The sequence below is a fragment of the Ictalurus punctatus genome, unplaced genomic scaffold, assembly GCF_001660625.3.
Source record: "Ictalurus punctatus breed USDA103 unplaced genomic scaffold, Coco_2.0 Super-Scaffold_100060, whole genome shotgun sequence".
Lineage (NCBI taxonomy): Eukaryota > Metazoa > Chordata > Actinopteri > Siluriformes > Ictaluridae > Ictalurus > Ictalurus punctatus.
In genome coordinates, this window is record NW_026521090.1 from 241,872 (window position 1) to 255,000 (window position 13,129).

General features: G+C 40.9%; 1 long non-coding RNA gene and 1 other non-coding gene across 2 annotated transcripts in view; both read right to left on the bottom strand.

Moving 5' to 3' along the window:
• Nucleotides 1-1,366: 1,366 nt before the first annotated feature.
• On the bottom strand, nucleotides 1,367-1,438 carry trnag-ucc (transfer RNA glycine (anticodon UCC)). The gene has a single exon. It is a non-coding gene; the product is annotated as a tRNA-Gly (tRNA).
• Nucleotides 1,439-10,944: 9,506 nt separating this feature from the next.
• Nucleotides 10,945-13,129, bottom strand: part of LOC128630782 (uncharacterized) — a 2,358-nt gene continuing 173 nt past the window's right edge. Inside the window, exons 2-4 of the long non-coding RNA XR_008394998.1 lie at nucleotides 12,913-13,129; nucleotides 11,850-12,026; nucleotides 10,945-11,727 (exon numbers count right to left, since the gene is read on the bottom strand). The exon at nucleotides 12,913-13,129 is cut by the window's right edge and continues 71 nt beyond it. This is a non-coding gene — a long non-coding RNA (uncharacterized LOC128630782). The remainder of the gene's footprint in view (nucleotides 11,728-11,849; nucleotides 12,027-12,912) is intronic.

The following is a 13,129-nucleotide window of genomic DNA, read 5'->3' on the forward strand; positions in this document are numbered from 1 at the left end:
TGCATTGGCCAGGAATCAAATGCAGGTCAACTACTTGGAAGGCAGCTATGCTCACCTCTATACCACCAATGCCATGCTAGGCAATTCAACTCTGCTGAACAAAAGTTTAACTATGTGCTCTTCTCATCAGCAGACCATAGGCAAGAGCCGAAGCGCAGCTCTGTCATGGTTTCTGTAGTGTGGTGGTTATCACGTTTGCCTAACACTCATCACTGTAGGATCAGCTCCTCCAGGAACAGCCGGAAAGCGACACCTTGGACAGAGCAGATTTCCTTCTTTTGTGCTTTTGTAGCAAAGCAGTTAACATTTGCTTACAAAATGAAAGGGAGTCTCTGGTTTTCCACAGAAAGTGGAAGCCTGGCTCTTTCGTTGCTCAATAAGACTCTGTGCGTGACTGGAAAATTTTCCATAAAGTACTGGTCGCCAAGTTCACCTATCAGCAAGAGGTCTACGCCTGAAAAAGGCTGGGAGCGGTTTCCCTTCCATTGAGCTTTTGTAGCAAGGCAGATAACAGCTGCTTGCAAAATCACGGGCAGTCTCTGCTTTTCCACTGAATGTGGAAGCCTGGCTCTTTCCTTCATCAAGAAGACAAGAGTAATGATGCGCTTGAGAAGAGGTTGCGACTTGTAATTCCCCACCTCCAAGCCGGAAAACGCAATGCAAACGCACCCTCAACTTGAAATCGCCATTCGTCAGCAGTGGGAAGTCTTCTCATCTACCAGTTCCTTCCCTGTTCACCGAGTGACGTCGAGTCGGCATGACAGATTCAGAACTCACAAAGTGGCACTGACCTCGGTCTTTATTTGCTTTAGATAAGGGTTGTCCAGTCTTCTCCAGAATGGGCCAGAGTGGTTGCAGGTTGTCATTCTAACCAAGCAGAAGCCACACTTTAGTCTATTGAAAGCCAAGATCAGCGGATCCAACAATTGGAATCAGGTGTGCCTCCTGCTAGATTGGAACGAAAAGCTGAAGATTGGACAACGCTGCTTAAGACCAATCAGCATATAGACATATTTGCTTATTAAATATAAAACATTGACTATATAGATGGCTGATTGTGGAAAATGTACACCTCTCATCACAGTTTGCATGCTAGCTTGTCGCTAACAAAAGACAGACACGGAGAGACGGCATTTTCTAACATTTTCGCCCCTGTTCACGGGTCAAACGTGCCCTGTTGGATAATGCTGTGTTTACAAACAGCAAAGAAGCACTAAGAATTCAAGTGGGAAGCAGAAAGAGTTGTGGGAGGCCTGCAGAGAAGCCTATGGCACATTCTCTTGACCCATTAATTTTTAGGTAGGTGATTCCTTCTTTTTGTGCCAACTACCATAAAGCAGCTCCAGAGGCTCCGAGTTAGAATCCGTGCATTGGCCGGGAATCGAACCCAGGGCAACTGCTTGGAAGGCAGCTATGCTCACCTCTATACCACCAATGCCATGCTAGGCAACTCAACTCTGCTGAACAAAAGTTTAAGTATGTGCTCTTCTCATCAGCAGACCATAGGCAAGAGCCGAAGCGCAGCTCTGTCATGGTTTCTGTAGTGTGGTGGTTATCACGTTTGCCTAACACTCATCACTGTAGGATCAAGTCCTCTAGGAACAGCCGGAAAGCGACACCTTGGACAGAGCAGATTTCCTTCTTTTGTGATTTTGTGCTTTTGTAGCAAAGCAGTTAACATTTGCTTACAAAATGAAAGGGAGTCTCTGGTTTTCCACAGAAAGTGGAAGCCTGGCTCTTTCGTTGCTCAATAAGACTCTGTGCGTGACTGGAAAATTTTCCATAAAGTACTGGTCGCCAAGTTCACCTATCAGCAAGAGGTCTACGCCCGAAAAAGGCTGGGAGCGGTTTCCCTTCCATTGAGCTTTTGTAGCAAGGCAGATAACAGCTGCTTGCAAAATCACGGGCAGTCTCTGCTTTTCCACTGAATGTGGAAGCCTGGCTCTTTCCTTCATCAAGAAGACAAGAGTAATGATGCGCTTGATTCGATGGGTAGGGGTAGACATGGCCAGGGAATAAGAGAAACAATACAGAGCAGCAAGTAGTTACACAGACTCCTGAATGTTCTCAATAACCATACATTTCATGTAAACACCAACCAGAAAAACTGAAAATATATGTACACACTGTATTTCACAATAATTAACAATGGTCAAGTCCATCAATAACGCAAATGTCCAAGTCTGTTAAGATCAGTACCCCAACTAAACTTTCTAAATCTTACGGTTCGGTCCCCATTTGGGCGCCACTCTGTAGCGTGTTACCTTATGGGGTTTGGACGCCAGACAGTTCAAATTAACAGTCACTTATAACTTATAATTTGGACATCACTCAGAATAAAAAAATCAGTAGGCTACTCAATTCTTACAAAATAAGTTTATTATTATTTATGCAATAAACATAAGAAAATACAGATCGTTTCAGTCATAGAAACTGAAATAATGAAAACCAAAAAGTTAATAAACGCACCCATAAGGAAACAAGGCTCTATTCATTAAAGAAAATTTTCACACACAAAAGGCAGAAAAAAAAAACATTTAACCCCCAAATAATTCTTAACCAAAACAAAAAGTTGTTCACTTTAAAAGCTGCACTTCAATGGCGGTGATTTAGGCGTACGGGAGTTCGTGATCCCGAAAGCATGGGAAACCGGCAGTCAGATTCCGCTTAACACTCGGAGTTCTTTACAGACAGTAACATCCAACGATTTAAACATACTGGTTCTCTACAAAAGTATTAAAGAAAGGATCTCAAAACCGTGATGTGCCTCCGAACCCTCAAAACTCCGCTCGCTCGTTTATTCACCTTGGCAGAATATTCCCGAAGTGTTTGCCAGCCTCCTGAATCAATATCCACAAGGTTATAATCCACAGTAAGAGCATTAGCATGGTCCTTGGCAAACGCACACCATCAGTTCCGCCATTCCCACCTGGCTCTCATTTCCGTGTCCCGCTTTCTCTCACCTAGTCACCTGTTCTTTTTATTGCTTCCCCACCCTTCTCTTCATCTCTTTTTTTACTTCCGTTAATTAAAACACCACGGAATGGAACGGACTCCGCTTCTGTGTCACTAAATGGTAAAATGGTAAATGGCGCACTTATAAAACACTTTTATCCAAAGCGCTTTACACTGTGTCTCTTTTACCCATTCACACACCAATGGTAGCAGAGCTGCCATGCAAGGTGCTAACTTGCCATCAGGAGCAACTTGGGGTTCAGTGTCTTGCCCAAGGACACTTTGGCATGTGGAGTCATGTGGACTGAGAATCAAACTGCCAACCCTACGATTAGTGGATTAGTGGACAACCCACTCTACCACCTGATCCACAGCCGCCCCTGTCACGGTGTAGCTATCTGTTACAAATGAATGGGAAAATATCCTTGGCATCCCTGCAATTCAAGGATGTTGTAATTGGTAAGTTGTGATGTCAAAAGTATCTGTACCAAGTTGATACTAAAATTTTAAAAAGAATGACACGATAACGTTTTTTTTTCAGTACCGGCAGTACCAAGTATTCTCCTGCTTTCTGATTGACTTTCTTTTGTAGGTATTAATTAACCGTGATTTCCACTCAGCCATCTTACTAGAATTTGTGTAGGTTAGGAATAAGACTGAGGATGGAGTTGTACAGTTTTGTAGTGTGTATCATTTGTAAATATTGTTAACTTCTTTACCATAACCATGCTGAGGGAGGCGTTGACTAAATTAGAGATGGTGCTGGACCAACAAACCACTGAGCTTGCTTCAACTACAGGTGTTCCAGGTGCAGTCTTTGGATACTGATGAAGATTTACTGCCCTGCAAGATCTTCCTCAACTGCGTAGTCTGGAGCAAAGGATGCAACAGAGCCCAGATTGCAAGCAAAAACTGGTGAGAATTTTTTTCTTTTTTTGTTAACAATTGCTTGCACAATTACACAGCTACTGAGAGTGTTTGTTTTCTCAAGGTGACACACTCGTACTCAAAGCACAACATTCAACACCACTTTGATATGAGGGAACAGTTATGACCTAATCTTTGGTAGAGGAGCAAAACATGGAAAGCACACAGGGCAGGGTAACTGCAGGAGTAGTGAGAAGCACTGACACAGTTGACAAGGCAATACATGCTTATTAATTATTTATATTTTATATTATTTTATATTATATTATTGTTTTAAAAATCATCGGTTTCGGGTAAACTGGTTGGCGCTTATTGACAGGGCAGATGTGCTCGACTGCACCTGGCGCATATTGAAGAGGGTGATTGCTAACTCCTTTGCAAAGAACCTCAATTGGAGGGGAGTCAATGGAAAGACTTCACTGGCCACTCTCCAACTTGGAGAGGTCATGATTGGTAAGTATATCTGTTTACATACAGAATTAGCTGTCTCTGTCAGATTATATGTAAGGGGTAATCCACAGCTAGATGTGCATTAAACAATTTTAGTGCATGATGTGGAGGAAAAGAACCATTCGTTCAAATCGTCACCTAGCCATGGATTACCCCGCTTATACCATGGTCTTTCCACAATTAATAACATTAAAGCTGTCATTGATTTTAGAAGCACAAACTTTGATTAGAAGTTTAAAATGACAGTTAATTTCTATTAGTTAGGTCGTTAGATCTGGAATTTTGCCCGATATAAATCAGACACAGAGATAAAGTAGTGTGATGAGATTTTTAATTACCTTACCTTAACAGCAATTTTTAATTACCTTAATCTGATTAAAGTCAAGTTACTCGAAGTAAGCACTAATCGAATTAAGACATGTCGAGTACTCCTGTTTTAGTCGCATTATCAACATGTATTACAGACATGTAAACACCTGAATCACATTATTAACGTTGTGTGAGTTTTCACCACATTTTGCGACAGGACACGTACACACACGGCAGTGCTCAACATTTTACGGCAAACAAGAGAGCACCGCTGCATCCCAAACCGCATACTTGCCTACTATAGGCCTGTAGTTAGGAAAATACATCTATCTCGGCTACTATAGAGACGCTAAGTGCACGGTTTGGGATGCAGCTCACGGCTTCAAGCAGTTGTCTATTTGCACGTACAGCATGACAAATAAATAACTGCGTTAAAGCGTTCATAAAAAAAATAAATAAAAACACCCAAAACTGTATACTATACCATAACGAAGACGAACTGTATGTTGATACGTGAAATTCTGGAGGGACATCGGACGGTGTGGCGCGGTGACACCTTAATCACGTTATTATCTTACTCAGAGTAAGGTCAATAATTAGATTACTGCTGTCCATGTAAACATAGTCAGTGTTGCGCAGCAGTAGTGTAGTAAAACTGAGAGTTGAATTACTTCACAAACAGTGATGGTAACACCTCATTGCTGAGAAATATAATGTAACTTTTCACCAGCAAAGTTATTTTTTTTGTTAAAGTTGCAGACAGCACCGGCAAGAAGTGTCTGTGTGTATGAATGTGTGTTAACGAATGTCTCTGTATGCTCGAGTGTATGTGCGTGTGTGTGTTTGTGTGTGCATGTAGGCTGCGCGTTGATTTAGAAATGCTCACAGTGATAAAACTGACTGGAACTACCTGTGCAATAAACGGTTATAATGCACACCTTCCAGCCATTCAGAATCCAATATTCACACTGACCATGGTATAAACGTAATTAATGCTTAAGATTCATAATAACCTTACGATATGTATTGCTTTCTTCCAATGTTCATAGAAACCTCTTCACGGCTAAAGCTGCAGAGATGGAGGTTGAGGGGACCATGAAGAGGTGGCTCCAGCTGGCATCAGATTGAGAGTGCAGGCGCAAGAGAAGACTTTTGAAAACTTTTGCAAAAAGAAGGTATTTAGAGTGTTTTAACTGTGGTGTCTTTGTTAATTTGTTAAAATGTTCATATTATAGTCTATTTTTGATTGTTTATAAAAGTCCTTGCTGTTTTTAAGTGGTTGAAATTGTGTGTGTGTGTGTGTGTGTGTGTGTGTGTGTGTGTTGGTAGCTGGGTGGCTATACAGTTGCGATCGGAAGTTTACATACCCCTTGCAGAATCTACAAAATCTTAATACTCTTAACAAAATAAGATTGATCATAAAAATCCTAAGTTTCTTATTTAGTACCGCCATGAATAAGCTATTTCACATAACAGATGTTTACATATAGTCCACAAGATAATAGCTGAATTAATCAAAATTACCCCCATTCAAAAGTTTACACACGTTTGCTTCTTAATACTGTGTGTCGTTACCTGAATGATCCACGACTCTTTTTATGTGTTATGATAGTTGTTCATGAGTCCCTTGTTTGTCCTGAGCAGTTAAACTGCCCACTGTTCTTCAGAAAAATCCTCCAGGTCCTTCACATACTTTGCTTTTCCTGCATATTTTAGCCCTTTCCAGTAGCGGTTATATGATGTTCCGATCCATCTTTTCACACTGAGGACAATTGAAGGACTCGTACACGACTATTCCAAAAGGTGCAAACATTCACTAATGCTCAAGAAGGTAACAGCATGCATTAAGAGCCTGGCTGTAAACGTTGTAAACAGGATGATCATGTCATTTTTTTTGTCTTCTGGGATACTTCTTCTATGCTGTATTAACCATCTTTCTGTAATAAACCTTTTTCACCTCAGAGGACGAGTCTGCAAGTGTTGTCTAATTTCCACGACACAACTCAGTTTTTAGATTTTTTTATTTTATTTTTAAGAAAAATAATTAAAATTCAATAACCTTTTGACTGTATGAGGTACCGGTAAATAAGCAAAAACATAGTACTACTTTCATAAAATGTCATGTGCAGCTTGATGCTAATTATAGTAATGTATAGTAATTCTGAGTCTTGAACAGTAAACTCTCAAGTGTCATTGTCATGTCACAGCAAACCAGCGACTCCGTTTCTCAGAATGCACCTCAGACTACAAACATGGCAAACACAAACTACAACTCCAAACCAACACACCGACATTGTTAACCTTCTCCAGAATACTAATCAGACAAACCTGTTACCAATGAACCCACTACATTAGAGAAGGAAATACTGGATGTGAAGTGTATTAGCGCTAATGTGTGTGTGAATAGACTATCAGTTTAGATACTGACTCTGAACACTACTAACATGCAGTGCTTTTTTGGGGTGGTGATGAACATCACCTTTTTTCTTCTCTCCTCCCCTCCCTTTCCTAAATATTCCATTGAGAAGAAGAAAACAGTTTTTTCTGAACAGTTAATAAAGCTGAGGCTCGAAGGCAAGTCGCTGGCATAGAAAGTCTGCTGTTACCACTGCAAGTACCAGAAGTCACTGACTGCAAAACTGTGTTTACAAGGAGAGTCACTGCAGTCATCAAAGTAGATGGGATAGAGATCTGCTGGGCTAGCAGTGTGGATGAAAGGGCTCTTGCTTCATTTTGTGCTTATTTTGTCTTCTGTTCAACATATCCATCTCATTTGAAGAACACTCTTCAAGAAACAGATTTTTCTTCAGCAATATGTTTTGAAACTTACTATGGATGGTGACAAGCCTCTACCTACTCCAGTTACCAGAGTAATCAACCTCTTACAGTAATATCTGCCAAAAATGCCTCGCCTATTCTGGTGTCCTAAATGCTCTCAGAGAACGATTGTCAAATTAATCCAGCACATTGGTCTCAATCATGCACATGAGGCAAATTTTTCAATAACTTTTGGTCTTAATGACTGTCAGAGGACCTTTTCAAAGTATGAGTCCTTTAGATGTCATATTTACCAAAAGCATAAACACACTGTGTTACAACGGACTATGGCTGATGATCCTCAGCATCTGCTTGAGGAAGTTGAGGAAGAATGTTATAATGACGATGGTACATTTGAAGTTTGCAATCCCCTCGGGTCTAAACGTAACAAGCAAAAACTGTGTGCAATCTACTATACAGTTGGAAATATGGGTACAAAGTATTACTCTCAGTTAAAACATTCATTTAGCTTTACTTCCTGTTGTTATCATTATTATTCATACTGTGTGAAATGTGAGGATGAGTGGACTGTCCTCTCACCAGATGAGGAGGTTGATTACCAGGCACTAGATATATATACAATGTTGTTGACAATTTACTTATTAGCACTAGGTATTCTTGCTGAAGACAAAACAGCCCCACTTTATATTGATTTTACTCTTCACCCTTTAATCTATCTTTCTGCTTCTCATTATTATTATTATTATTATTATTATTATTATTATTAGAGTAGTAGCCTAGTAGTATTCATCTTAGCATAGGATTAGGAAGTGATTTCTAAAAACTGTCAATCACACCTTCATGCTAAATCTGTACATGATGTCAATGGTTCACTGCTCCTCTCTTAAAGTCGAGGGACCCTCGACTTTAAGTCTTTTTATTGCAAAAGCGGCTGCAAAAATAATTTTGTGCAGATGGAAAAAAACGTATTAGGCTAAGCAAATGGCCTGAGTTTTTTTTTTCCTAGCAGTTTTTGTTATGTATATGTATTTCATCAGCGCTGCTACGAGTTTCTTCCCCCCCTCCCCCGGTAACAATAATATAGCCTTATTCTGTTTACTCAGAAAGACTATAACTTTATTTTCAGTTCCTCTCCTTAACTTCAGTCACTTTCTCACTGAAACCTATAATCAGAATAACTCCAAAGCTCAGGTCTAAGCCTAAGTCTCCACTCTAAATCATGTGTCTAGAACACAGGCTCTGAACTCTTATCTAACACATTTAGTGTTTTATCTGCTCTAAAGCACCCACCTCAGCTCGTGCAGGCCGCTTAATTAGCTGATGACTTGAACCAGGTGAGTTTGGTGAAGGTTCTAATTGAACATCCTCAGGAGTGTAAAGAAGCCTCTCTCTAATATCTTTCTCACCGGTTCAACTCCAACTTCATCACCACCCCAAGAAAGCACTGCATGTTAGTAGTGTTCAGGTTCAGTATCTAAACTGATAGTCTATTCACACGTACTATACTTCACATTCAGTATTTCCTTCTCTAATCTAGTGGGTTCATAATAAAACTGCCATATTTAATCATGAGCACCAAAAGTCATGTTTATTCTCATCACTGCTCCTGTGTAACTTAATAGGTTCCGTAGGAGGCCTCAACTATTTCACTCAAGAATATCCACAAATAGGGAAGAAGATTACAGAGATAAATGTAATGTTTACATTAAATCAACGATTATCAAGAGAGAGAAAGAAAGTGAGTTCTAGACCTCTGACCTGTACATGATGTCATCAAAGATCTTATGGTTTACTGCTCCAATTTAATTGTGTGTGTGTGTGTGTGTGTGTGTGTGTGTGTTAGGGATGCACCGATGCCGATGACACTCATGTGTCAGCCTGATACTGTGTTCATGTACTCGTACTTGTAAAACTACCCCGATACAACCGCACCGACACCACTTTATGACAACGTGACATAGCCTAACCTCTCGTCACTTGAGCAGGTAGTCGGAAGAGGAGCAATGTCAGCAAATCGTCACACGCACGTAATGCGACACCGCTAGCTTTAGCCTCAGAGTCACCGACACTGACTTTCTTCAGTTTACTTTCTGTCAGCGTTATATTTTATTCCCAACATGACCTCAGTCCTCATCAGACGGAGGAGAAATCATCACATGACTGAGGAAGAAAGTATGTGTCCTCTAAGTCAGGGATTAAACACCACCGAGAAGGTTTATAAACTTTATAAAGCGGAGTTTGTGGAGCACGGAAGCATGACAGTGATGCGGTCGCAAGCTGCTCAAAAGGTTTATTTTAATTTAAGTTTGTCATTATATGCTGTATTTGCACGCTTGCAGTGTAAATTCTGTCAGAAGTGATGTATTAGTAACGAGTCCTCGTTGCTGATCACGCGTGGTGTAGATGCGCTGATACAGAGTGTAGCGCGAGTAAGATCAGTAATGTCTAATTCAAACATTATGATCAAAAGTAAACAAGTAAAATAATGTCTAAAGACAATGAGCTAAATGTCTAAAGCCAAAGCTCCTCCGTTTACTTGTATTTGTTTACAGCGTGGTCTTTCCCTCATCAATATGGCGGACATGTTGACATGAATGCTTACGTGCGCATGCGCGTAGTATTTCTTTACAACGTGAACTTGCCAGCTACACACACACATTTTTGTCCTTTTTGTGTTTATTTCTTGAGAAATCGAAGAGAGAAGCTCGAATGTTAAGTGAATGTCCAATATAAACCCAACTTTACCTCGGTTTATCAGTTTATACATTAAAAACATTACAGAAATATAAAGTTATTTTAGCTGCTAAATTACTTAGCCACTTTTACACTCACTGTTGTTTATTTTAGTTGCTATAAGCAGGGAGCAAACAATGGATTTTAGGATAAAGTAAGGTTATAAATAGTGCCGCTAAAACAGAATTACAAATCTCTCCTCATGAGTTAAATAGTGCACTAGATAGGGTGTAGACCGTCATTATTTCATCCCTAATGTAGTGCACTTAAACCGGAAATGACATCGATTTGGGATTCAGCCACACAGCTTCCGTTTAACTTACCTCGGGTTTAAAAACAGAACGTTTTATTTTTAATTCCTCAAACACAGACAAAATAACCAGCTTTTATGTTTAAACCGGATCTAACTGTAAAACTGTCAGAAATTATTTAATTTGGAGATGATTCGTTCGGTGTAATAACTCAACTGCTCGGGAGATACCCGCTGCAGCTTTTTCTTCTTCTGTGATTTCTACTGGTCGGAGACGCAGCTGTTAGGCGCGTTACCGCCACCGCGTGGACTGGAGGATATAGTTCCTGGTTGGAGGAAGCCTAACCTAACAAATTTACACCAATAATTTCCACTCATGGTTTTATTAGACCTATTTATTATTCCAGTGGAGTTTATGATCTCTTCATGAATGCCAGCAGTGAGTCGTTCACTGTGTCTTACCCAGATATACTGAGTGAAATATTGAGTCACCACAAGCTCAATCTCTAAGTGTTTAACAGCACCAAAGCTTTCAATTCTGGTGACTTTGGGAGTATTTATTTATTTATATGATCATATAATGTAACAAAAATTAACATAAGCATGTGCTGCACAACATTTCATTAGTTTAATTTTACATTTGAATTTACTGTAAAGCGCTTTGCTAAATTTTACTACGTAAACTTTTATAGGTATTAAAACTGGTTACTGTTTGGTTGATGACAAACTCCATATTTTTATACCTTGGAGCTCTGTGTTACCATGGTAATTTATGAACAATTACTAACAACATTAACTTCATCGATGCAAGTTTACATTATATTTGATACTTGACCATTGTTACGTCCTCAGTTGTATTTCTGTTTGTACTATGTTCCATTCGTGTGTCTATGTCAGGGGAGGGATGGGTGTCTTGTCTCCTCCTCTTTTAAGCCCAGTCCACTGCAATGCATCATGTTCCGGCTTGCCATTGGACGATCACATCTTGTACGTGCCTGCTCCCGCCTCGTGCTTTGGGATGAGTTGGCTGTACATTTCCGGACGTGTACTTAAGCCTCGTCAGTCTCCATCCCCGGGGCAGATCGGTGCCGTCACTTTGTACAGCAGATATTTGGTTACGTGTGTTGATTTCTCCTGTGTATGACCTTCTGCCTGTTCTTGACTTTGTTTCTGCTCTGCCCCTTTAAGTTCAATGATTCAGCTCCCAAACTGCTGGAAATGTGGGACCAGTTCTAACTCTTCACCAAGACTGCTTTATCCTGGAGAAGAGGTTTGAGGTGAGACTCCTGTCATACGCCGTCCTGGTGAGTTTATTATAGTTAATGCTGTAAGAGAGAGAAGAACATCAGTGTAAACACACATCAGCATAAACACACACACACACACACACATATACTTTATTCAGTATGATACAGTAGAGTAAAGAGACAGTTAGTCAGTAACTCACTGTAGTGTCTCCAGGTTACAGTGTGGATCCTTCAGTAGATCAGAGAGGAGCTTCACTCCTGATTTTCCTGGATTATTACCGTTCAGATTCAGTTCTCTCAGGTGTGATGAGGAGTTTGACCTCGGAGCAGAAGCCAGAGCAGCACAGCCTTCATCTGTAATACTGCAGTTCCACATCCTGCAAGAAAGAAAACCTTCTCACACTTAACACACTCAGTTTTAGCTCTGAAAACATCAACTACACAAAATCTTTATACACACAACATTTACTCTCATCTCACACACACAACAATGACAATATATCACATCACTACAATTACAATCACCACAGAGGAAAACTGTGTGTGTGTGAGTGTGTGTGTGTGTGTACCTCAGAATCTCCAGTGTGAGTGTCTGTGTGAGTGTGTGAGAGAGAGTGTGCGTGTGTGTGTGTGTGTGTGCATACCGCAGTATCTCCTGTGTGTGCGTGTGAGTGTGTGCGTGTGTGTGTACCTCAGTATCTCCAGTGTGAGTGTGTGCGTGTGAGCGTACCTCAGTGTCTCCAGTGTGTGTGTGTGTGTGTGTGTGTGTATGCGCGTGTGTGTGCGTGTACCTCAGTATCTCCAGTGTACAGTGTGTGTGTCTGTGTGTGGGTGTGTGTGTACCTCAGTATCTCCAGTGTACAGTGTGTGTGTCTGTGTGTGGGTGTGTGTGTACCTCAGTATCTGTGTGTGTGTGTGTGTGTGTGTGTGTGTACCTCAGTATCTCCTGTGTGTGTGTGTGTGTGTGTGTGTGTGTGTGTGTGTGTGTACCTCAGTATCTCCAGTGTGTGTGTGGGTGTGTGTGTACCTCAGTATCTCCAGTGTGTGTGTGTGTGTGTACCTCAGTATCTCCAGTGTGTGTGTGTGTGTGTACCTCAGTATCTCCAGTGTGTGTGTGTACCTCAGTATCTCCAGTGTGTGTGTGTACCTCAGTATATCCAGTGGGTGTGTGTGTACCTCAGTATCTCCAGTGTGTGTGTGGGTGTGTGTGTACCTCAGTATCTCCAGTGTACAGTGAGTGTGTGTGTGAGTGTGTGTGTGTACCTCAGTATCTCCAGTGTACTGTGTGTGTGTGTGTGTGTGTGTGTGTACCTCAGTATCTCCTGTGTGTGTGTGTGTGTACCTCAGTATCTCCAGTGTGTGTGTGTGTGTGTGTGTACCTCAGTATCTCCAGTGTGTGTGTGTGTGTGTGTGTGTGTGTGTGTACCTCAGTATCTCCAGTGTGTGTGTGTGTGTGAGTGTGTGTGTGTGTACCTCAGTA